This window comes from Mus caroli, chromosome 16, assembly GCF_900094665.2.
Source record: "Mus caroli chromosome 16, CAROLI_EIJ_v1.1, whole genome shotgun sequence".
Classification (NCBI taxonomy): Eukaryota; Metazoa; Chordata; class Mammalia; order Rodentia; family Muridae; genus Mus; species Mus caroli.
The window spans coordinates 25,948,633-25,973,614 of record NC_034585.1 but is presented as its reverse complement, the minus strand read 5'-3'; the positions used below and the strand labels follow the sequence as shown (position 1 = coordinate 25,973,614).

The following is a 24,982-nucleotide window of genomic DNA, read 5'->3' as shown; positions in this document are numbered from 1 at the left end:
TTTTGTCTTTCTTTCATTAAATCTTTCCATATTGTCTGCCTGTCCGTCTATCCGTCCTCTCCATCCATCCGTCCATCCATCCAAGCATTGTCAGACAGCAGGGTACCTTCCAAATGCTAGGTATTATGAAGCTGGACTTCACAGATTAAACCTTAATCAGTGGCTCTCAACTCGTGGGTCTCCGCCCCTTTGGCAAACTTCTGTTTCCAAAAAAATATTTAAATTATGACTCAACAACAGTAGCAAAATCACAGTTCTGAAGTAGTAATGAAAATCATGTTATGTTTGGGGGTCAGCGCTGTGTGAGGAACAGAGAAGCACAGGGTTAGAAGGATAGGCGGGTGGGTAGGGCGCTGTTCAGGAGGTAACAAATCCAGTGGGGAAAAAAGGAGAAGGGTCTCAGGCTGTAAACATGGCGGGGCTTAGTCTTTCCATGTTGCAACTGGAACGTGGTTCGAATCTCGAGTCAAGGTCTCAGAGGGAAGTGCGTGGGCCTAGTGGGGACCTATGGAGGAAGGTTTGTATAGGGGTGATTTACAAATGGCCACAGTGCAAGGAAAACTACCAGTGTGTTACCTCTCCTACCCTAGAGATTGTCGGGTATCCTTACACCCAACAAAACCAGAGGAAGAAGAGGTTTGGGATACTCTGAACATCACTAGAAGTGGATGGACACATGGGGAACTTGGAGAGGGAAAGACTAGTTTCAGTGACTTTGAGGGGGCATGGGGGGGCAGGAGACTATGTTCTTCTCTTCTGCTTCTGATGTGTCCCCTTCCCCGCCAACTGCAGACCCATCCAGAAGCCAGAAATCAAGAGAGTCTTCAGTGTAACCCTTAACTTCTGCTGTTAAGTTTCTGATTAATCATGGTCTCTCTAGCCTTCCTAACAGATCGTTTTGTCTGTTGCCATGGTTCCCCTGATCAATTAACTTGAAATGACCCATAGCTGTGAAGTCAGGGCAGGAGCTTGTGGCTGGAACAGGGAGGCAAAAAACTGAAGTGGGTACCACAGAGGAACACTGCTCACTGGCTTGCTCCTCATGCCTCACTTGGTTTGCTTTCTTACCCAACCTGCCCAGGGGTTGCATTATCCTCAGTAGCCTAGACTCTCTCTCAAGGTCAGTCATTTCTCAATAAAATCCTCCATGGGCTTGCCTGCAGGCCAGTTTGATGGAGGCGGTTTTTCTCAATTGAGGTTTCTTCTTCCCATATGACCTTAGCGCCTGTGTTACGTTGACAAAAAATTAGCCACTATTGTGTTCTAAATCACCTCCAGTGTGTCAGGAAGGCTAGCTTCCAGCATCTAGGGACAGAAGCTCACAGAGGAGGAGAGCTGGCTGGGAGCGGAGGAGGTATGGTAGGAGGGACCCCAGCAGACCCACAGCTTTTTTGCTCTCAGACAGAAGAAGTAGGAATAAGGAAAACCTGAACTATGTTATGGTCCAATTGAGCGTCCAGTGAGGCTACACCTGGGGTGTTTAGATAGAGTCGTGTGCTCCCTTAGGCTGGGTACTTTAGTCTCTTCCTCTTTACTCCGGCATCCTAAATATCATCATAGTTTTGTGTATGATGGGAATTTTTCTAGCTGTTGATTTGGCCACTGGAGTGGTTGTGTCTATAGGTACAATCCTGAGGATTACTGACCATTGCTCTGCTCCGAGTGATCATGTCAGCAGTTAACTGTGTGCACTATAGCCTTTGCTTTGTAGTTATTGGGGGGGAGGCAGATGGAGCCAGAATGAAAGGTCCTGGGGAGGGGAAGGGGTGTGCCCAGGAGAGGGGAGCACACATGCACTCTTGGGTAGATAGACAAAGGTGGTATCGGGTTGTGCAGCTTTCTGGGTTGCTTTCCTGAAGATTCTAAAGAGCTCAACAACAAAACCGCCTGTCTAGCCCTGCTAATGTCAGAGCTTGGCTGCCCTAGGGAGATTGGGCCAAGAGGTAGAGAGCCACAGAGAGGTGGGGACCACAGAATAGAGTTGTTTGTCTAGCCCTGTTAATGCCAGAGCTTGGCTGCCCTAGGGAGGATGAGCCAAGAGGTGGGCAACCACAGAGATCACAGAATAGAGTTGTTGGGACTGGAAGGGTGTGGTGTGCAGCTCTCGGTCTCTGAGTCCAAGGAGGAAAGGCCTGCACAACTTCCTAGGGGTCTCAGTCTGTGGTCATGTGGCCCCGAGGCTGTGGGCAGCACTGTGGCAGAAGCACCTGGTGGTAGAAACTTCATGGCAGCTTGGAGAGATACAGAAATAAGAGACAGAGGGTGAGAGGAGGGAGCTAGCGTCTGGAGTTCTGATAGCTCTTTCAGGGTGGGACATGCTCCTAGGACCCACCTTCCTTCTACCTTGAACTGATCCTACCTGTTCAAGGTTTCCCATGCCTCCAACTAGAGTTGGCAACAGGGACCAGGCACATAAGGCCATTTAAGATTGAAACAATAACAACTGTCTTATTCAAGTCCCGTGAAGTTACTGCTCAAAAACTAGCTCAAGAGCTAATGATCATAGGATGGGTCAGTCATTTATCCAGACACAAGGGACAGCCTATAGTTATTCTCCTCAGGTGGACTGGCCAGGCATCTCTGCCCTGCAGGCTTCCAGTCCTCCTTCCTACCCGCCCTTACCTTGGCCTCTCTTTTTAGCACAGCCGCCTAATTCAAAATCTGTACACGGAACATCTGGGCTCTCCGAGAAGTAACTAGACATTGGCGGTTTAAGTCTGGAGCCTGAAAACCAGCCAGACGGGGCAGTCACGGAGCCTATTCTGGTTCCAGAACATAGAGAATTTAGCCTCTCCCCTTGAAGGTAGTGCTCTCAGAGAACAGGTAGCCACCTGTAATCTGCCACAGTTACCTGGCTGTCTAGGTTTCTGATTAGAAGAACCTAAGGTCCCCCAGCCAGAGCAGAGATAGGTCCAGGGTTTTGGAGCCCCTTTCAGAAATAAAATGAAAATAACAGCACCCAGACACCCAAGGTTCCTGCCTTTGCACCTCTGGTGACCTCTGCTTTGTTCTGGATCCCTGAACCCCACCTCCTCACCCTGACCCCTGACTCCCCCCCTCCCCCAGTGGATGAGCCAGTGTGGAGCTGTGTGCTCATGATGATGCTACCCATCGCTGTGGAGGGTGTTGTGTTGCATCAGCCTCCCAGAGTTCATAGGGGAGAGAGAGAGAGTGAGAGAGCGAGCGAGAGAGAGAGACCCCCATTTCCCTGGTGCTTGGTACATCTGTGCTTGGGGCAGAGGCTGGGATCTGCTGTTTGTTGCCTGAGCTGCCTGTCTTCTCACCCCATGCTCCTTCCGCTGATCAGAAGGCCATGTTTGAAAGCCTGTTGGTTTATAACCTGATATGTGGTATTTTCTGGTTTTCTTTTTCTTTTCTTTTTTTTTTTTTTTTTTACGTTCCTCCAACCTGAGGCTTCAGGCCATCTGTGTGCATTCGTGCACAAAAGGCAGAGAGAAGGGAAGCAGCCCTCTCCACTCCCTCTCATTTCCTTTCCCTTCTGAGAGGGAGGGAAGTGTGCAGCCTCTCTTCACATGGGACTTGATGTCTGTTTCTGAGTGTCTGAGGCAGGAGGCAGGAGGTATGCCGAGAGCACAGCCGCTATGCAGGAGGCCAATCAACTCTTCCAGAGATAAGGGCTCTCTCCTCTCCCGAGTTCCCCAGTGCTTGACATGAAAATAGATTGTTTTTCTAGTCCATGTTTTCACGTGATCATGCCTCAAAAAACAAGCAGTCTTCACGGACAGGCAAAACAATTCCGTTAATTGAGAATTCATTGAGGGCCTAGCCACCTGGAAAAAAAGAAATTCCTCTATAATTTAGAGTTAAATGTGCAAGTGCGCGCATGTGTGTGCACGCAGGCCACGAGGTGCTGTGCTTTTACCAGAGCAGATTTGGCAGAAGGGCTCAGTTAGGAGCCAGGTTCAGGGGAGAAGTTCATATTCAGTTACTCCTTGTATTAATTCTCTTTAATCAGAGAAAGAGGGATTACTCCTCCCGTTGATTCCAACAAATTGAAGAGACTGCCAGTAATGTTCAATATTTTCTCAAGTATTTATTTTTTACTTACTTGCTTATTTTCGTGTGCCTGTGTGTTTATGTGCAGGTACCATGTGGAGGCCAGAAGAGGGCGCTAGATGCCCTGCAAATGGAGTTACAGATGCGAGCTGCCTGATGTGGGTGCTGGGAACTGAACCTAGGTCCTCTGTAAGAGCGGACAAACGCCTAACCAATGGGCCATCTCTCCAGACCTTGTTTTCGGTAGAATGTGACTTGTATGTGGCAGTTTTAGCATAGAGGTACAGTTTGCAGTTGGGGCTGGAGAGGAGATGGCTAGTGGCCAAGAGTACTTGTTGCTCTTTTAGGGGACCCAGGTTCAATTCCTAGCAACCACCTGGTATCTCAAAACAGTTCCTAAGTTTAGTACTAGGGAATCCGATGCTCTCTTCTGGCCTCTCTGGGCTCCAGGCATGCATGTGGTGCCTAGATATGCATGCAAGTAAAACACCCATGCATGCAATATAAAAATAATAATTTAAAAAGAGTTTGCAGTTGCCGTATTTGGACACTGGACTCTTGCTGTACACGAAGCCTTGGCTGGTCATGAACTCGTGATCTTTGTTCCTCGGTGTCCATTGCTGAAAGCAGAAGCATGCACTACCACACTTGGCTCTCTAGTTGCTTTTGGTTTTAGGGTTTATTTTTAATTTTTAATTATCTGTGTGTATGTATGTGACTATATGATTTTGTGTGTGTGTGTGTGTGTATGTGTGACAGTGTGTTGTCATATGACTGTATGTGTGACTTGTGTGTATGTATATGTGTATGCATGTATGTATGCAAGTGTGTAACACGGGAACCTGCCGAGGCCGGAAGAGGACATTAGATTCTCTGGAGCTGGAGTTGCAGGTGGTGGTGAGCCACCCAGTGTAGGTGCTCGGAACTGAATGGGCATCCTTTGCAAGAGCAGCCAGGGCTCTGTACTGCTGCCCAGTGTCTTCTCTGTCTTGCAGTTGGTTGGTTTGTTCCGTTTTTGCCTTTCTTTAAACAGATTTATTTATTTATGTTGTATGTATGTGTGCCTGGATGACTTGATGTCGGGGTGACCGAAGGTCAGGGTGTCATATCCTCCGGAACTGGGGCTACAGTGGATTGGAGCCATCTGATGTGAACTCGTGGTCCTCTGTACTACGAGTTGGCTGCGTGGCTGCCTCTCCAGCTGCTGCTTTCTTAATCTGATTATTTGAGGGAAATTCTGAACTTCAGAGATGAACACTCAATGGTGATATCTGAGGAAAAGGCAATTTGGTATACAAAAATCAACCTCTCTGTCGTTGGTCTCTGATGAATTGATTTCATCCCCATTGCTATCAGTGACTTCTTAAAGGTGGCAGACCCAGGCAGCCATATACTACACCAGGAAGAACCTAGGGGGTGGAAGGATGGGATGGGTGCAGTGAAGAGCAGAGTAGTAGGGCAGATTTGCAATCCGAGCTCCATCAGAGCTGTGTGGTCCTCCGGCTTCAGTTCTGACTGTTCAGTTCTGCTCCTTAGGGCCAGAGTCCAGCACGCAGGATGCAGTTGTTTTGGACCTGCATAAGGTGCCTGTGTCTATGAGGGGGAGGGAGACAGCTCCTGCTCTTGATCTCCACCGGTAGAGCCTTCATCCTTGTAACCGGGATGCTTTGCATTTGCTTCTGTTGGACATATTCCTAGACACCCTTTATGTGTTTCAAGGGAAACTCTGGAACTGTGCAGGGTGTGAGCGGCTGACTTGGCACTAGCCCTCTTGACAATGCTCAGCTGCCTCAGTTGCTATGGGAATGAAAGCCAGGGACATGTGAGAGTGCTCTGGAAGGCCCAGAACTCCATAGGGGGAGAGGTTATATAATGACATTTTAAAACTGTCCTAGCTATGGGGTGTCTCATGGCGGGTAGGGGTTGGGGCTAGACAGCAGATACTTACTTCTCAGTCTGTGCCAAATGGTTTAATGTCAGGAGAAGGTCTATTTCCTGGCTCAGTGGTGGCCATTCTTGCTGTGTTCTTGAGTGTCCTAAGTGACAAAGGTTCTTTATGGTTCTCTTATTTAGGTACTAATCCCCACTCCCCCTGCCCCCAGGCTTTATTCTTGTGACCTAGTGGTCTCCCTGAGGCTCCTAATACAGTCACTATTATAGTGTAGACTTTGTATGATTTGAATGTTTGGGGCCTCTTCTCCCATGTTCCAGTGTTGAAAATGTCACACCCCCCATGCATCTTACCGAGGCACTTTTAGGTGGTATCTGGGACCCCAGGGAACTTGTTTTAACATCCATTGTGATCCCCCCCCCCACATCTGCCAATGCCTTATATGGGACTCTAGAGCTATAAGCAATACATGTGTGTTTATAGAGTCTTTTGTGGGCATGTGTTTTGTGATAGCATTCCTAACAGTCCACGATAGTCATCTATCTTCCTTCTGTACAGTAGTTCCCCTTCTTGTTATGTTGCCCGGCATTGGGTTTGCAGCCTTCCTTAGTTTAGTGTACCTGCATCTTACCTGGATCATATCGGTGAAGACTGTTTCCAAAGAACATGGCAGTTCCTGGTGGGGGCGGGGCAGTGGAGAGGGTTAGGGTTTGGGTGTAACTTTGGTGCAAGCAAGTCAACCACTGAAACACCTTAAAGCTGGACTCCGTAACTCTTCAGTCTTTCCTCCAAAACAGCTACCTCATCTTTGAGAAGCATCTCTGGAGTTGCTTTCCCAAAGGCAAGATTTTATAACTAGACAGCATTTTTGGGAAAAAATTTTTGAAAATTAAGAAAAAATTTTGTACTGTATTGTATAGGACTTGGGTCTGAAAATTTTCCTGGGGTATCCAGGGTCTGAAGAAAGGATACACAATGCATAGAAAAGCTGGGGTCACATAGGTCATGATCACTCTGAGGATGTGGTATCAACTGCATGAACCCTAACTAGAGTGTATTTATTATGTGCAGTTCAGGGAGGAGTTAGCCGGTCTCAGCAGGATGTCTCTGTAGGCAACATCCTCAGGCTATAAACATCAGGGAAGAGGAAATCACAGTTGCTAGTTTTCCTCACACTGATCAATCATTTGTAAACTCCTATACTTGTACACGGTCAGTATTTGCTCTTGGACCAGAGGGAAGTTTTTTGCCAACTCCTAGCCAGACCCACACAGGGAAGGCTTTGCCAATGTCCCATGGGTTTGAGGCCTTGGTCTTAGACATGGTCGGCTGATGTCCACACATTCACCCAGGACTTCACTTGCTCTATTGAGTCTTAGCAGTAAGTTCCCCTGTGCTCCAGTCATGTCATTCCCGTTAGCATGAATATGTAATAACAATCTTATTCCTTCGAGTTGGGGGGGGTGGGGCAAGAGAGCTTCATGTTTCTGAAGATGCCACTTCTGGCCTCCTCTCTGTTCTTCCAGTTCCAGTATCTGGAGTATGGAAACTCCGAGCTGAGGACCTTCTGGGCTCTTTATGACTTGGGACGAATTATTTTGCAAAATGAGGTTAACAGGCACATGAATGTAGAACCTTGTTTTTGTAAAGCCCAACCAACCTAATTTTTGAAGAAACTCCATTTTGTATGAGACTAGGGGCTAGACTCCAGTTCCAGGAGGGAAATTAAACAAGCCTGAACAAGCCTCTGATGGCAACCCATCCTCCTTAGCAACAGCCTATCAGGCTACAGTAGCGGGGTCAGGGAACACAGGGATACCGTAAGACATCCCGCAGAGGATAGATAACCTAGCCATCCTGTTTGTCAGGAGGTTTTGTCCCAGTGTTCAGTTCCTGCAGATTATGCCAGAAATGCAGTTTTTAAAATATAAACTTACTGATCTGCATCTTACCTGGATCGTTTCTGTGAAGACTGTTAGAGAGACTATGGCAGCTACTGATGGGGGCGGGGCACTGGAGAGGGCTAGGGTTTGGGTACAGCTTTGTTCCAAGTCAACCACTGAAATACCTCCAAGTGTGATGTAACCACAAACAAAACAAAACAAAACAAACAAGAAGCCCTGAATCCCTAGACTCAGGATTCTTACTCTGACCCTCCGGGACAGTGAGTCTGAGAGACCTGGCTTGCAAGCTCAGAATAAAGACCCTTTGTGTTTTACATCAGAAGTGGCTCCTCAGTAGCCTTTGGTACCTGCAGCTTGGGTCTGTGCAGTGTTAGTTAAGGTCCATTTTTTAGAGGGGAAGCTGTGGCTGAGGGAAGTCAATTGCCTTGGCTCAGTAAGTTGTCTTGTGTGCCCACTGTGTTCCGCCTCTGCGTGTCTGCCCCAGTGCTCTCTTCTCCAAACCACTTAGCACTTTAGAAATCATTAGCTTCAGCCATTTATCCAGTGGCCTGCTTTTGTTAACAGAATAAAGGACGAGAAATAAACAGAATCGGCGTGTGCAATCTTTCTCCCTAGAATATTGATCGAGTCCCTCTGTCATGCCCGTGGATTTATTTCAGATGTGTCTTGAGTCACCTGGGAGACCCTGCTGCCCTCCTACAGAGGGACATGAGTGGAAAAGGTCGCCCTGTCCCTTGCTTTCTCCCCAACCTTGGTCCTGTCTCCCCACTCCTCCTGGGTGGTGCTTTCTGAGCTGGCACCGTGCAGGGCCTAGCCTAGCTGTGCACAACCAGCAGCTGTCTGCCTGTCGAGACCATGCTACCTGCATTTACTATGCCAGGTGGATTATATTTTATCTCAGTTTCTGTGAACTGCAGAGGCATCCTGTGCCGTGCTCCTCAGTTGCCACCATCAGTAACCTATGGCCCTTATTTGTGATGCATAGTGATGACTTTTGTCCCTTTGAAATGTGTTTGTTTCCTAGATCCGTCTTCACAATATTAAGGAAGGTAAATAAAATGACTTATGAGAAAGAAGACCTACAGAGCCAACTAACCTGGGCCCATGGGGGCCCGGAGAGACTGAACCACCAACCAAAGAGCATGCATGGACTGCACCTGGGCTCCCTACCCATATGGAGCACTTGCATATAGCTTAGTCTTTCTGTGGGTTCCCTGACAACTGGAACAGGGGCTGTCTCTGACTTGGACTCTGTTGCCTGCTTCTGGATCCCTTTCACCTGTCTGGGCTTTCTTGTCTGGTCTCAGTGGAAGAGGATGCACTTAGTCCTGATGCAACGTGATGTGCTAGGGTGGGTGGGTACCTAGAAGGGGGAGTGGGAAGCAGGGGATGAGGGGTTGGGAGGGGAGGGAGGAGGGGGTCTATGATCAGGATGTAAAGTGAATAGATAAATTAATAGAAAGACAGAAAGAAAGGAGAGAGGAGAGAAACCGTCTTCTACATTAGGGTGAGTTTCTGTCCAGGGGTTTGTAGCATGTCTGGACCTGAGGTGGCAGATCCTGGTCTGCTGTGCTGGAGAAGCCCCGCTGCCATTTCTGGGCATGTCAAGGCAGAGTCGGGAGTGAAAGGAGAGGCATGGCTTTGGCTCAGAGAACCGCTATGCTGGGAGAGGAACCGCCCTATCGGAATCATCCTAACCTCTAGCAGAATATCGTCCTCCATCAGGGCCCATGTAACTTAGGTCATCCCCAGATGGATTCTTCCTGATCCCCTCTCCCTCCCCACCCCCCAGTTATGCAGTCTAAGGCGCAGTCTAAGGGCCACAGAGGTTGCCACAAGTTTCAGGCTCTCTATTCTGCATTCTTGGCTCGAGTCTCATTGAAACCATCTTTCAGCCATGCAGCCCCTCAGTCGTGTTTTCTAGCCCCTAATTTTTTTTTCACATTGTCCCCTCCACCCTTGATGCCTCATCTGGTCCCACCTCTCATCTTTATCTGTTTTTCCCCCCTGAATACCACCCATCATTTAAGGACAAATGTCATCTAATTTCCCTTTTTAATTGATTTTTTCCCCTCTCCAGATCCTACTGTGTCTGGGGTTCTGAGCTTGGGCCTGGTATCCCTGCCTGTGGTCCTCACCCGCTGCTGCAGGAAGACAGGAGGAAATGTACCTACAGAGGGTTGGGTAGTACAGCAGGGGCTGTTTTAACTTTGAGCATGCCGGCCCAGGAGGAGGCTGGCTGGTGCGTGGTTCGTTTCTGTGCTTAATTTGTATTTGGGGAGTGAATTTCATTGCCCAGGCTTGTTTGATTGCTGTACCCAGTGAGATGAAGCTAGATTTATTTTGAACTGTATAGTGTCGCTCAAGGATCAATCCGGGATCCCTCTGGGTCCGTGGTCTTACTGGGGATGGTGCTAGGGTCTGCTGACACGCTTTGTCTGTGGAGATTGTAAGGCCTGTGGGAAGAACCGAGGCCAGAAGCCCACGCTGGAAGGGTTAATTAAAGAGCGGTCTCCCTTTGGGTCTTCAACAGCTCTGGGCAGCCATGGGCTGCTTTTGGCAAATGTTGGAGGCACCTGTTCAGAAATCTGTATCGACTTTTACAGTGGCATCTAATGAGTTTTGACTGACTGCATGTTCCCCGACTTGCCAGTGGCCCTTTAAAGTCCATCTTGCCCATGGAATTGGCAGGTTCGTTTAATTGTCTAGAATTCAGATAAAAACACTTTGTTCTTTGTTCCCACATGACATCATTTCAGAGTATCTCCTCTCCCACAGATTGCTAAGGCTGTTCAATTTGGACCTTAAATTGCTTCTCTTTGAGCAGGGCTTTCAGTTTAAATGGCAAAGGCAGCTCCTTTTGATTAGACATTTAGGGCATCCGTTAGGTTTCCTGATCCAGTCACTCCTGCCACCGCTTGCTTTTCTCTTTTTCCTTTCCTTAAGTCTCTTCCACGAACATGCCGTCATGGAGGCTGTAAAGATGTCGTTTCTTACAGTTTATTTTCTTGTCCGTTTCCTCTAGCGTGTGCGATCTGTTACCAGCATTGTGATTGACTTAGGCTCTACCATGATAATAATACACGCTCCCCCCTTCACCCCGTTTCTGTGGAGCTACTGGCCTTGAACTTGTAACTTTCCCACCCCAGCCTGGAGTCCTGTGATTACAGTTGTTCACTACTGCTTACCGCTCCACTTGGCAGCGGGAACCTGGGAGGGTGGGGCCTGAAAACGAGGCCGACTAAAGTCTGGTGCAGTAGCCAACTTTATTCAGAGCATCAGACAGTTTATACTCAGAGAGTTAAGAAAACTCACATGATAAAAGCCACATGCGGAAAAACATGTTTTTCCATAGAGGCGAATGAGTAACAACTGCTGAGGTAAACTCATTCCTATCCAGTACACCTGGGAGAAGCACGAAAACACATCCCAAGAACAGCTCTGTGTTTTGAAGCAGCTGATGTCACTAGACTCTTGTCTTGTTTTCTTGGATTTTTTCTTACACACACTCAGAGTTCTCACACGACTACGTTCTTGGACTGTGTCCCAAATCATCACCATACCCAGCCTGCTATTTCTCAATTTGAACCAGTTCCCGTATGTACGTCTGAAGTAGAGCGAAGGTTATCAGAAAAGATAAACACCCAGGAGACCAGCCAGTAAGGCAACGAAGACCACCGCCTCTGTTCCCATGGCTCTCCTCATCTGGTCCCCCACACCCTCTCGGATTTCCTCTTAGCAGTCCTGTGAGGTGGGTTTGGAGTGATCAAAGGACCTGTTGAAAGTTGACTGGGTGTGCAGAGGTGTGAAGTTTGCAGACGTGAGCCAGGTGTTGCTGATCTGTGTGCAGAGGTAGTGATGGTTTCCCCCTCTCTGAGGACAAACTCCTCCTGACTAACTTGCTCAGAACGCTGGAAACATTATGGCGGGTCTCTGGGTCTTCATCTTGCTTTACAACTTCTCTGCCACATTATTTTCTGTCTTTTAAATGGAAGGGTAGAGCTGGAGAGTGGGAAGACTCTTTAATATTGAAGAAGGCATTTCAGGGTTAACAGGTCCTAGTGTCCCCCCCCCCCCGCCTTTGTTTTTCTACTCTGTGATCTCAGAAATTCGAAAGTCAGTATCCTTATTATAAAAATGAAGGTTCTCATTTGAAAGTTCACTTGAGGATTAAAAAATAACTAAAAAATGTGCCTATATCATTTAATGTACTTGAAAAAAATATTTTCAGGTGCAGTTTTCTCGTAGAATCATTGCACTATTTTGTGCATTTATTGGCATTCAGGAAGGCATGGCAGACAAGGTGGCTATGTCTGCTGGGAGCTTCCGAGCTGTCAGATGATTAAAGTCACACTGTACTGAATGGTACCGTAGTGTAGTGTAGAATGGTGCTTGGCACAGAATCGTCTGGAGTCCTGATGTCATCACAGAGGGAGTGTGGGATGGAGGTGGGCGTGGAGCGCCTGGAAGGGGGGACCTGGGTGTGGTGATCTTGACTGCCGGCCAGGCTAAAGAGGTCAGGCTTTGTTCATTATTTGTATGTTCACAATGCTAGGCCTGGGATGTAGAGAGATGAGAGTTGGAGATAAACCGAGTCAAAGGCATGGCAGTGCCCTTGGGGGAGAGTTGTTTAGAGCTGTGCTCAGGACAGTGAAAATGAGAAAGAGGCCCAGACAAACAAGAGTTAGAGATGATCTCGGGTTCCCCCCTCCCCCACCCCCTTACAACCCTCAACACTAGAGGAGTTGTGGGGAGTACTTTTAAGCATCGGGGTTTTCAGATAGTCATGAAATTAGAGCAGGCAAACGCACAGCCATTCCCAAAGATGTGGAGACCACTGTGAATCCTGCACAGTGGGCACTGTGGGCCACTGTGAATCCTGCACAGTGGGCACTGTGGCTGGAAAAGCTGTGCAGGGGTCTGCGGGGGCACATGGTGGAAATTCTAGGCACAGCTTCAGGATTTTTCTGTGAGCTTTCTTAACACTGTCCTTCAGTTATGCACGCTTTCCTGACAAGTGGGTGTTAGCTTTTACCTTGCTCTCATTGGTTTAAATTTTCTCTGTTGATAGCTTATAGAGTCTGGACAGTATGGACGGGAGCAACCCAGTACTTCCTCTTTGCCATCAAAAGAGACTCATTTAGAAACTCTACCTCACTACTTCTTCCTCCTCTGTTTTCTCTCCCACTTTCGGCGGAAAGGATGGCCCAAAGAACATGTGTATTGGGACTGTTTCAGGGATGGCTCAGCCAAGCACCGGGATGTCTTTAAGAATTCTTTACTGGCTGCCAATTTAAGCAAAGAAACTGTTGCTATTTGTCTCTGGTGTTTCTCTCGGCAGACAGCTGCCCCCCCCCCCCCCCCCCCCCCCCCAGTTCATTCACATTCCTAGCAGAGACCACATGAGTACATCTGCCCCATAGAACTGGTGCAGTAGGAGCCATCACTGTCCCTGACTGTGAACTTGGGAAGAGATGGGGGAGGTTTGTTCCTTCCCTGGACTAGTTTGACCTTGTTCTGCTTTGATTCTTTCCACTGTTGGCAGACTGTGCCCCTGACCCCAACTGCAGTGAATCAATCCTGGCTTGGCGCTACCTCAAACGCCTGGGGCCGGATAAAACTTTGCCCACATTGGCTATATGTTCCTCCGAGCTGCTCCGCAGTTCAAGTCTGTTGATATTTCCTCGAAAACTCTGGCTCCACAGCTGTCACTGGATACTTAATTTATTTGACATTCAGTTTGTCTTGCTTTGTGTTGGACACTTGAGGGCGTATTGGGAGGAGATTTTAATATTGCCCCCTTGGAGCGCGTAGGAGAATACTACCTTTAAAAGCATCTCTTTATTTTAAAGCGCCAGACAATAGCTTTGGCATAGCCACAGAATGGTCCGTTGCTGTGAACCCTGCGATTAGCATCCTCTTCTCTCCTCCCCCCAGGCAAGCCTTGGCAGCAACAACTGGCAGTTTCTAGTTGACTTTTTAAGACTGAATCCCTCTCTTCTGAGCATCTTGCCTACGAGACTTATGATTCATGCCATACGCAGCCTCCTGTGTGTCTGCCTCCTTTTACTTGGCGTGGTGTTCCTGGTGTATCTGGTGACTGACCACATTTTTCTTTGCAGGAGCGGTATTTTGAGTGTGTGTGCATGTGCGTGCGTGCGTGTGTGTGTGTGTGTCATAGGTCCTTGAGATTTCCCAGAGGTTCATTGATCTTTATAATTACCCTGCTCTGTAGGTGTGACCGTTATCACCCATTTGGGATAAGGGAAAAAGTGTGAACGGGTTACATAGCTGACAGTGGGTTGATAAGCTTGGTCCAGCTGCGGACTATGCTCTTGAACATCACACCATGACCTCAGAAGCCAGAGTATACAAGGTATTTTAATGTGACTTACAGTGGCAAAGTCATGGTGGTCCAGAGGAAAACACTGTGGGGTTCCTTAGCTCAGACCTGTGATTCAGACACTCTGGGTCCTACTCGGTTATACTGGACTGATTTAGGACAGATTTAGGACTAAAGGAGTAACGCAGAGCTGGGTGGGGCTCCCACTGCTCTGTCAGGCCGCTGAATCAGCTCTGGGAGGGGCTGTGCCGGAGGCCAAGGTTTCCAGACATAAGTGCACCCGGGTGGGTTGAGGCGAGCAGAGACTTGAGAACAGGCAGCATTCTTCTCTGGAATATAGATGCGTTCACACCCATCATTAAAACACCTCCAGGTCACCACACACAGGCTACATGGTTAGTAACTGAGGCGTGTGGTTGGTGGACGCCATGTCTGAGAGCTTTGCACCTCAACGAGAAGAGTCCACAGGAGGGATCCCTTGCAGTCTGTGTTGAAACACCCTGCCCGTGTCTATTTAAGTCTCTGCGGCTCTGCTTAATCACGTGGGGTCATCTCCGCCCTTTCATATAGCATAATGTCTGCCTCCAGGAGATGAGACGGTATCTCTACACCTAGTCTGGTTCAATGGAGTCGAGGAAGTTATTTTGCGACGTAATAGTTCTGTTGGTGTCAGTTCAGTTATTCATTCAGCAAATATTTAAAGGCCTCTTTCGTGTTAAGAACTTCCATCGCGTTGTGTGACCCGTGTGTACACTTGCATGAGGAGGCGAGAGGACGGCCTTGATTATCATTCCTCATGGAGGCCTGCTTGTTCACCAGGAGACTGTGTTTCTTGATTACCTTGTTTCCCCAGACAGGGTCTCTATCTGGCCTGATCCTGGATTAGGCTTGACAGCCATCCTCCTCCAAAGTGCTGGAATTCCAGGTATGAGTCACCACGCCTGGCTTTCCTGTGGAGTCTAGGGTTTGGACCTGGCTCCCCATGTAGGCGGTGCAAGCTCTTTCCCCCCCTGACGGAGCTATCGCCAGCCCCGTGCCTGAATTATTCTAAGCTCTGTCGAACAAAATAGAGATGGACCTTCTGGTGTCTTAGATCTTAGTCATTTTAGGATAGGGAAATAAGCAATAAGAATAGCACAGAAATTATGGCTTTAAAATGTAATACAATAAATATTATGAATAAAAGGAAAAACTGTAAAGGGAATATAGTCTGGTTAAAATTTTAAAACAATTTTATTCTTTGACAATTCCACACATGAATAAAATGGATGATCATCTCTGCCCTGTCTGTCCACCATTACCTCCTCCCAATGCTCCTTACTCTGTGACCATCCCAAGTTCATATCTTCTGTGACTTTTCTTTTTTCTCTATTTCTCTCTCTCTTCCCTCCCTCCTTCCTTCATCCTTCCCTCCCTCTTTTTCCATCCTCCCCCCTCTCTCTGTCCCACACCTCTTTCTTTCTTTCTTTCTTTCTTTCTTTCTTTCTTTCTTTCTTTCTTTCTTTTTTTCTATAGTTTTTTTAAAGACAGGGATTCTCTGCATTGCCCTGGCTGTCCCTGAACTTGCTCTGTAGATCAGACTTCAGACTCAGAGATCCACCTCCCCCTGCCTCCCAAGTGCTGGGATTAAAGGCATGAACCACTACTGCCTGGCTACTTTTTTCTTCTTAATAATCTTAGAAGTAGGGTTCTACTACTTTTCCTCATGTGTGCACAGGTTTGGAACCATCCACGGAGGCATGGACAACCTATTAACAACCATGCCCCCAAAGGAGAAAGGCTCTCTGTTCCTCAGAAACCATCAGTTGACAAGAACGCTCCTGGCAAGGGTGGGCTTGGGGGCTACTCCTCCGTTTATACTGGAATCTTGACAGGTTTCATCTTGTGCAGGTAACAGCTGTGTGAGCAGATGTGCACAACATGTCCAGAAACCATCATTGGTCTCCTCCCCGTCTGCCAACGTGTATTCTTTCTGCCTTTTCTTCCCCAGTGCTGCCGAGGTCGGTTGGGAGAGGTTAACGCAGTTGGCCCACCCATAGCTACATAGCTAGCATTTATGGTTACTTGTTCTTGAGTCTTTGATTAGATTGTGAGTCTGCAGTAACTGCTACGCAATGTCATAAAAGAAGCCTTTCTGACCGAAATTGAGAGCAACACAATGTCATAGATATTTAGAAGGCATTTTGACAGCGTGACCATTTTTTTTTTTTTTTTAGTGCAGAGTTCTTTTTTTTTTTTATTTTTATTACATATTTTCCTCAATTACATTTCCAATACTATCCCAAAAGTCCCCCATAGCACCCCCCACTTCCCTACCCACCCATTCCCATTCTTTTGGCCCTGGCATTCCCCTATATTGGGGCATATAAAGTTTGCAAGTCCAATGGGCCTCTCTTTCCATTGATGGCCGACTAGGCCATCTTCAGCGTGACCATTTAACGTGACAACAGTGGCTTTTTTTTTCCCCCATCCCTAGGGCCTATGATCCCCAACCATGGACTTTTGTTCCTGTTCATAGTACCAGGCATGAACTCCCTCCTGTAGAACACGCCTGCTTGGGTTCTCCTGTAACAGTTGTGCTACTGTTGTTAGCCCAGTCTGTCCATTTTGCCAGGTATGCAGGGTGCAGTGGTCTATGAGACTGCTCTCCTCCCAAACAGGCTGCATGGCAACTAATTACATCCTGTAAATGAGCTGCCAGGGAGGGAGTTTATTGATGAGTGGGGGTTTGATTTCTCTGCATCCTGCCCTGGAAGTGAGCTGCTTCATGCTTCCTTCTCCCCTCCCTTACCCTCCCCATTGGGGACTTGTAAGCTAGTGCGCTCTCGCAAAATGTCAGCACATGGGTTTGCAGAAGTGTATGAATGCATTAAGAAGCAGAATAGGCATTTAACTGTCAGGCTGGAAGGAAAAAAATGTCACTTTCGCTGGTTAAACAGGGGCTCCGTAGCATATTTAACACTCAGCTTTCCCCAGAGTTGCCTACATGGAATAACCTCTCTGTTTTCGCCAATGAAATATTTGAATAACCTTAAAATGTGTGTGTGATGCTGGCTCTGTGACCAGATGGAGAAGCACTTCTTGGCTGATGGAAGGAAATGCTCTGCCACCAACGTTAATGCTGCAGCTGTAGACACAATTTTGGTTGATTATATTTTATTTTTGAGTGCGCAGTATCTCCAAGTTAAGCTTAAATTGAGTTTGTATTTTGGATTTTTTTTTCATGAGTATGAATTTTCCTTGCCCTTATTGGCTGGAGTTTTTTTTTTTAAATCTCATATGAGATGCATACATTTGTTTACATTTTTCGGATAGTTTCCAAGAAGTCATTTCCACCTCTGGTTCCCCAGGGGAAAGTACTGTGCAAACAGCCTTCGGGTGTTATACACAGTTTAAAGTAAGCTACCCTCCAGGTTGAGGGGTTGCTAAGCTCCTGAAAAATCTGGGCAGCTGGACTGGAGGAGTGTTTTTTTTTAATAGTATAGAATAGAGTTTATTTAGGGCATGGGGAGAGGAGCTGGGGGGTAGTAGAAACAGAGAAAGGTGGGGAGGGGAAGTAGAGGCCGGCCATGAGCACGTGGAGAGAGGGGACAGCGGGGGACAAGGGTAAGAGAAGAGGAGCAACAGCTGTATTGGAAAGGAGAATGTCTATCCTGCCAGAAGGTTAACACCTGGATGTTACAGCAAATGGTGTTCTGTTACTATAACTGTGTGTGCATTGAAGACATTGCTGCCTCGTGGCAGCTTTTTTAAAGCCCATTGTGTGGGAGAGGGAAAGTTGAAAGTTGATTTTAATTCTTTTTTTATAGTGGTGGAAATTATCCTTTGAGTGACAGCATTTCCAAGACCCTGTCCAGTGTGCTACTGGCAGAACCAATATGTGGACCCAACCTCAGCCTCAAGGGCACATGCTTTCTGTGTCCAACTGACTCTAAGGAAGGAGCATGGTGATGCCTTGTTTGGCATCAATATCAGAATGTGGCGCATATCGAGTTCTGAGTATCTGGGTCATTCTTTGTAGAACCAGTGTCTTTTTGCCTGCCTATGACTTGATTTCAACAAATGCTTAGTAAAACGATGCCAATCTCTGAGAACAGATCTTAGCTTGACAAGTGGCCATACAATGACTTGGAGCCTAATGAGGGTCTCGGTCCTTCCCAGCTCCCTTGACAAGGAGCAGGAAGCCTCAGAGTAGCTGCTTTCAGGGCGATCCACCCTGCTCCAAAGTGGTGGTCAATTTTGCCCATTTGCAGTCAGTCAGGAAATTCTTAAAAGAATGGAAGATCTTAAACTAATTGATGTTCATGGAGTGTTCACCAGAATCAGTGTGCCTGTACTCACTTGGTGTTAGTGAAAGGTGGGAACTTCCAGGAAGCCTGCACACTCAGAGTTTATGGTCTGAGAAGCAAGAAGGAAAGATGGCCCCTGATTTTGGCTGTCCTGGAGCACTTCTGTGTGGTGTGCCTATGATCTGAGATCTGAACTCCATGCTCTTGAATACTTAAGGCTCTGACTATGGCTTAGTCCCAAATGAAACCATATGTCTTACTTAGGACAATATTGGTGTGTTTCTGTCTTAGTTAGGATTTTACTGCTGTGAACAGACACCACTATCAAGGCAACTCTTATAAGGATGCCATTTATTGGGGCTGGCTTACAGGTTCAGAGGTTCAGTCCATTATCATCAAGGTGGGGAGCATGGCAGCATCCAGGCAGGCATGGTGCAGGCAGAGCTGAGAGTTCTACATCTTCATCTGAAGGCTGCTAGCAGAATAATGACTTCCAGGCAGCTAGGATGAGGGTCTTATAGCCCACACCCACAGTGACACACTTACTCCAACAAGGCCACACCCACTCCAACAGGACAACACCTTCTAAGAGTGCCACTCCCTAAGCCTGGAATATACAAATCATCACAGTTTCGAATGAGGGAACAACAACAACAACAACAACAACAACAACAAAAACCCCACAAAACAGTTCCCCCAAATCCCCACTTCCAGGAGAGGTGATGCTGTGCATTTGACTTGGGCAGTGCAGTGGATAGTAGCCCATCATAGGGGATTTCAGTTTGGACAAAGAAGGAGAGGAACAAACCAGGTACTTAGACTTAAAAACAAACTAAACACAAAACAACTTGCCTATATCATGTACTTTTTATGAATATTTGTTGAAATAACGTATATGAAATGCCTTAAGCCTCACAAGTATCATATGTCTATACTGCATGCATGGGAGGAATACTTATGTGAAATTTTTAGAGGTGCTATGTGAGTTTGACGACATCGATAAATCAGAATCATATGGCAAATATGATAGCATGTGAAGCAAGCAGGTTAGAAGGTTGATCATCTAATCAGAATGTTGGGGTGATTTGAGTAAAAGCACTGCTCCAGAGAGGAAAATACATATGGGCTGTCATTCTGCTCTGTCTTAGCTTTTGGTTTCAGACAAAAGAAGAGGGGTCAGGGAGGGACTTGGCTTTTCCACCTCTTGGCTTTCCTTCCTTGGAGGCCTTTGGAATGCTTTGTGGGAAGAAGGCAGAGGCCATCCACTCGTAAGGCCATGGTGTCAGTAACGGATGAAGGAAAGTCAGGGGCTAGGGGCTTCCCTACCTGTACCCCTCAATCTGGGGACAGGGGTTCGTGGTGGGGCTCAGGCAGGGATACTGATTGGTAAGAAGGCATGGTCTAATTGGTGATTGTGATGTCTAGTCAAAAACCATGCCCAGCAGGAAACTCTTTAAGGGCGAGCCAGAGGTGAGAGTCTCAGGATGCTCAAGCAGTTGTTCAGGTTTGGGATGCCCGAGGTTCTCAAGTTCTGTATTAGTCAGGGCTCTCTAAAATCACAGAACTCATGGGTAGTCTCTATATAGTAAGGGAGGTTGTTGATGGCTTACAGTCTGTAGTCTAATTCCCCAACAATGGTCAGCAGCAGCTGTGAATGGAAGTCCAAGGATCTAGCAGTTGCTCCGTCCCACAAGGCAAGCAGGCAAAGGAGAATCTTCCTTCTTTTAACATTCTTATATAGGTCTCCAGCAGACGGTATGACCCAGATGAAAGGTGTGTACCACCACGCCTGGATTTGAGACTTGTTTTTTTCCCAGATGACCTTGAGCTCAGAGATCTCCTTGCCTTAGTCTCCTGGGATTCACAGCCACTGTGCCTCAAGATCTCCATGCCAAAATCCAGGTCAGAAGCTTGTATCTTCCAGCCTCAAGATCAGGATCACAGGTGACCCTTCCAGTTCTGGATTGTAGTTCATTCCAGATATAGATAAGTTGACAGCCAGGAATAGCCACTACAAGTTCCTTTACCCTGACTTTTAAATATGCAGGGAAAAACGCCTTACTTGGCAGATAATTCATGCAAAGAGTAGGCGCCAGCAGTCTTTCCTTTACTATTTATTAGGTTTCTTTCATTACTTAGCATGAAACTTCCGAGTTTCCCAAGGACATGGAGCATTGTAGACATGTTTCTTTTGAATTTGAATCAAATTTACTTAGTGATCTCTAGTGAGTAGAGGGCCTGTCTGTTTAAGAGTCTGTTAATCACCAGCTGTACAAGATCCAAGTGGCAATAAGAGGGACTGAGCTTTAGTCTCTAGGCCCCTTTGGAAGAAAAGGAGGCACGGAGTCTGCCAACCCCGGCTGAGAGATGGGAGGCCTGGACAGGGACTGTCTAGCTTTCACATCAAAGGGGCACTGCGTTGTTTCCAGTTCCGTTCCTTTTCCTTGAATAAAACATGGCCTTATAGGAAGGAAAAGTCTGGAATGAGCTTGAATGCACATGGAGAAGGGTCATATGCTGCTGGCAGGGTGTACTGAGGTGTTCCAATGGCTTCCCGGCCTATTGAATCTGGATACAGTGTTGCAGAAATGTCTCTCTAGGGAGCTCTGGCTCTGTGAGCCAGGGGTGACCTCGAGGCAGCTGTGGTTGTAGCCAGAAGTGCAGGTGCTGTGCGCCATTGTGAGATGTTTCTGCTGGTAGATTCATCAACATGTGGAAGTGGGCTGTGGGGACTGCAGTAGCGGAGACATTGGGAGCCTGGGGTGGGACTCAGGGAAAGGCACTCAAGCATCTGAAATAGCCATGGTGGAGGGAGCCTCCCTACCAAGTCAGGGTGGGGATTTGGGATCAGTAAATCACAGGAGCTCCGACCAATATTTAGGACAGCGGAAACCAGGAACATTCTCTTTAGATATCCAAAACCTCTGAAAGTAAGAAGAACACATGTGAATGTTGGTAGATTTGTGCAAGGCCCCATCATCATAGAGGCACAAACTAAATAAGAGGGTCTGCCCATGTTCCATGGGGTTATTTCAGGGTAGCTCTCTGAACAGGGAGGTATGATGAGAAAGGGTTAAACCGAGTAGAAATCAAACCCGGACAGTAATAGCATATAGTAATATCATAATGAGCAGGTAAAATGGTGTAAACCCAGCAGGAGAGGAATGGGTGCCAGAGCTGGGAGGATAGGAGCTGTAGCCCCTGTAGATCCTGGGGGACTTGGCATGTAAATGGTAAGTGGGTCTTAGGAAGTTCCTGATGCATGGTGGGTGGCCATGGCTGCTGCCAAACCAAGGTGAAATGGTGTCTAGGTGCCGGAGCTTGGAACTGGCAAAGCCAGGAGGTGAATACAGGGCTTCTGTTGCAACCTAGAGCATGAGAGAAGACTCTTGATGGTGCTTTCTTGTTTGTATGTACATACATGCTACATACCCTTCCCATGATAGATGCCACTGTTCCCCAAAAAGAAATGCTTATATTTCTGTGAGCTTTCATCCGCAAATGTTCGTTCTTTGATGGCTTTGGAATCTGGAAGGATTCTTATTTGCTCTGTGTCCAACACAAATGATAATGGCAGAGAAAGAAGCTAATTCATACTCTGTCTCTCGTTTCTCTGTTTCTCTCTGTCTGTCTGCCACTCCCCCACCTCACCCCTCCCCACCCCCGCCTCAGTTCATTCATATCTGTCTCTGTGTGTGTCTGTGCATGTCTGCATTGTGTTTCTTAACACAGGGTCCCATGCAGCTTATAAGGTGTCCTTGAATTCAATTTATAAAGATGGCATTGAAGCCTGGCTCCTGCTGCTTCTACACTCCAAGTACTAGGGTTACGGGCATGAGCTCCGTGCCTGACTGTGAAGGTGGTTCTAGGCACTTTCCCACCAATGGGAGGTTGATCAGCCTTCTCTCAGGACAACAGTGGGGTGTTTTCTGTTCTTAGCATGTTTGTAGAGCCTTTAGTAGTTCTAATAAATAGATTCCTTTCAAAGCTTCGGCTGGGATGGCCGAGTCTCTGCTCGCTCGGGACTGAATCAGTCGATTCTTTTCCTCAGCTGCACATGAATCTTGATGGAGCCTCCTGGCTTTGAGATTTGAGTGAGCAGCTTCAGTCTTTCCAGCCTCAGTTTCCCCAACTGTTAAAGGAGTAATGCCAGCTTGACCAAATGGACACTGACATATACAGAAGTACATGGGAAGAACTGGCAGCATGTGCTCTTTTACCTTGGCGGCTCCTTCCGGTCGGTACCAAAGGCTGCTGTTAGGCAATGACAGTGTGCCCTATTGTCAATTGTCCAATCTAACGCCCATGGGATGGCCTTAATTGAACTAAACAGGAGCAGCAGATCCCACAACCTCTGAGTACCTGGACAGTAGTATTTGCCAAAGATCCTGAAAGATACCAGGGCTCAAATGGCTTTTGACTTTGCATAGGCTTTTTGGTGGCTTTCCCCCTGCCACCATAGGACTACTGAATGAGACTGATACTGTTAATAATAGTGCTTTCTCCCCCTCCCCCACCTCTGTTGTACAGGACAGGGTTCGGAATTTGTTTTCCTGTGTTCTGCAGCATGCCCTCGTTTAGTACCATTATTTGATTTTGCTTTATTAAAGATAATAGTGTGGTTTGGATGCAGTTCTTGTGGTTAGGGCCGTTTAAGAAGAAACAAAGTTTACGTATTTGCTGCCTTTTTCTGTCTATAAAGTCCACCATATTTATGGTATTAATTTTGTAGCACACTACACTGGGTACCAGAACAGCATGTTATAAACATGATAGCGGTGATGTGACTGAAAAATGTGTCCCATGGCAACAGTATCCTTAGGCATGTAACTAAATATGCACAGATTAAACGAGCTCTCGGGCTCTGCAGGCAGCTGCAGTCAGGGAGGTTGGCGCTTGGTTGGGAGAACTGGGGCCACACGCCTCTCATTCATGTTCTCTGCTTCTTCTTGGCTAAGCTCCACTTCAGAACCCTCCCCTGCTTCTAGAAGCTTCCTGTTTGACTTCTGGTTTTGCGGCTTCTGGTTTGGTGTGGGCAGCACCTGTGTGTTTGCTTGGGGCAGTGTCCTCTCAGGGCTCAGGGGCCTTTCTGTGCTCTTCACTGTGTGATCGCCCGCTGTGTTGGTTATTTTTCTCACTTTACAGAAACAACTTTAGGAGGAGGAAGGATTTATTCTGGCCATGGTTTCAGGGCTTGTCAGGTCATCGTCGCAGGGGAGGGGTGGTGGCGGAACAGGTCATTCTGTGGCAGGCAACAGGGATGTGAGGCACCAGATCCTTATGCCTTGATTCATCGGGGAGCAGATACAAGGACACAGAAAAAGGGCCATGCTGTTCCTATCAGAGACCTGGGCCTGGTGGCCTTTCGTAAGCTCTGTGCTTAGAATATTTTACAACTTTCCAGAACAGCGTTGCCAGCTTGGGACCAAGTGTTCAAACACATGAGCCTGTGTCAGACATTTTTTTCACTCAGACTATAAAAATGGCAGCTCCACCTCTAGTTTGTTGCTCATATCTGCAGTATATTACCACTCACGAACTCCCCTTCTCTCAATAGCCCTCACCTTCTTTGATAAAGACCCCACCCCACTTTGAGTGACTACCACTGTCCATAGGTTATTCTATCACGTTAAAACAAAAACAAAGCCCCTCTCTACTCCTGAGACTTCAGAGAGCCAGGGAGAGACCTGGGAGTGGCTTGACTCTGAGTCCGTGTCACAGTGCAGGTGCAGCCAAGCTGTCCCCTTGCCTCTTCTTCTGATGGCTTGGCTGGGAGGCCAACAAGTTTGCCCTGTACTCCCCAGTAGACCCTAGATCACCTCAGTTCCACCTCTTGTTCACGGTGGTGGCGTTGGCATAGCAGCTGGCTTAAGCAAATGGGCAGACAGATGACATAAGATGGAAGACACAGTGCCTTTTGTGACATAATCTTGGAAGTGGAAACCATTTCGTCTACCAGGTCACAGCGACCAGCCTCCACATCCACAGGAGGTAGTTTTAGCTTGTGGGTACTAGAGAGTGGGATATCTGGGGCCCTGCTGGAGGCCGGGTACAGGGCCTGCCTGGCCATGTGACTGTGTGTTCTGTTTTCCTCCCAGCCAGGTCTGTCTTGGAGGCCAGTTCTGCCTCTGTCAAGGCTCCCTATTCCATGCCCCCCCCCATAACAATCTGTCGATGTTCTAATTTTTTAAACAGATGGAGCCATTCAGGTCTAGAGCAGCTGTTAATCTAAGCCATGGAGCCTCTACCCGGGGCAGTCAGAAAGTCGTTCCTAGGTCTTTCTGTGTCACAAACTTGTGTTCTTTCTGGATAAAAACCGATGTGCTGATCTTATAAAGTGCTTTCTACGGCGCGTTTCTTGTTTGTCAGTTTTGTTGATAATTAAGAGGACAACATTGTGCCAGCCAATCATTACTCCATCCAAGTATGAAACAGGTGATGTTGTGAGATGTTCTAGCCACCCAAGGCCTTTATCTCCCTGTTCAGGACTTGCCTCTCCAAGGCAACTCCGATTGGCTTGAGTGTTGTACTGGGCATG

At 47.4% G+C, this 24,982-nt stretch overlaps 1 protein-coding gene across 3 annotated transcripts in view; it reads left to right on the top strand.

Annotated features, from left to right (window-relative positions):
* Mb21d2 (Mab-21 domain containing 2) overlaps positions 1-24,982 on the top strand; it is a 98,869-nt gene that overhangs the window by 34,406 nt on the left and 39,481 nt on the right. Inside the window, exon 1 of one of the 3 annotated variants that reach the window (XM_029470504.1) lies at positions 24,054-24,435. The exons of the other annotated variants lie outside the window; for them this stretch is intronic. The gene's annotated coding sequence lies outside the window, so the exon portion shown is untranslated. Of the gene's footprint in view, positions 1-24,053; positions 24,436-24,982 lie in introns of those variants that run through there. 3 annotated transcript variants of the gene reach the window in all.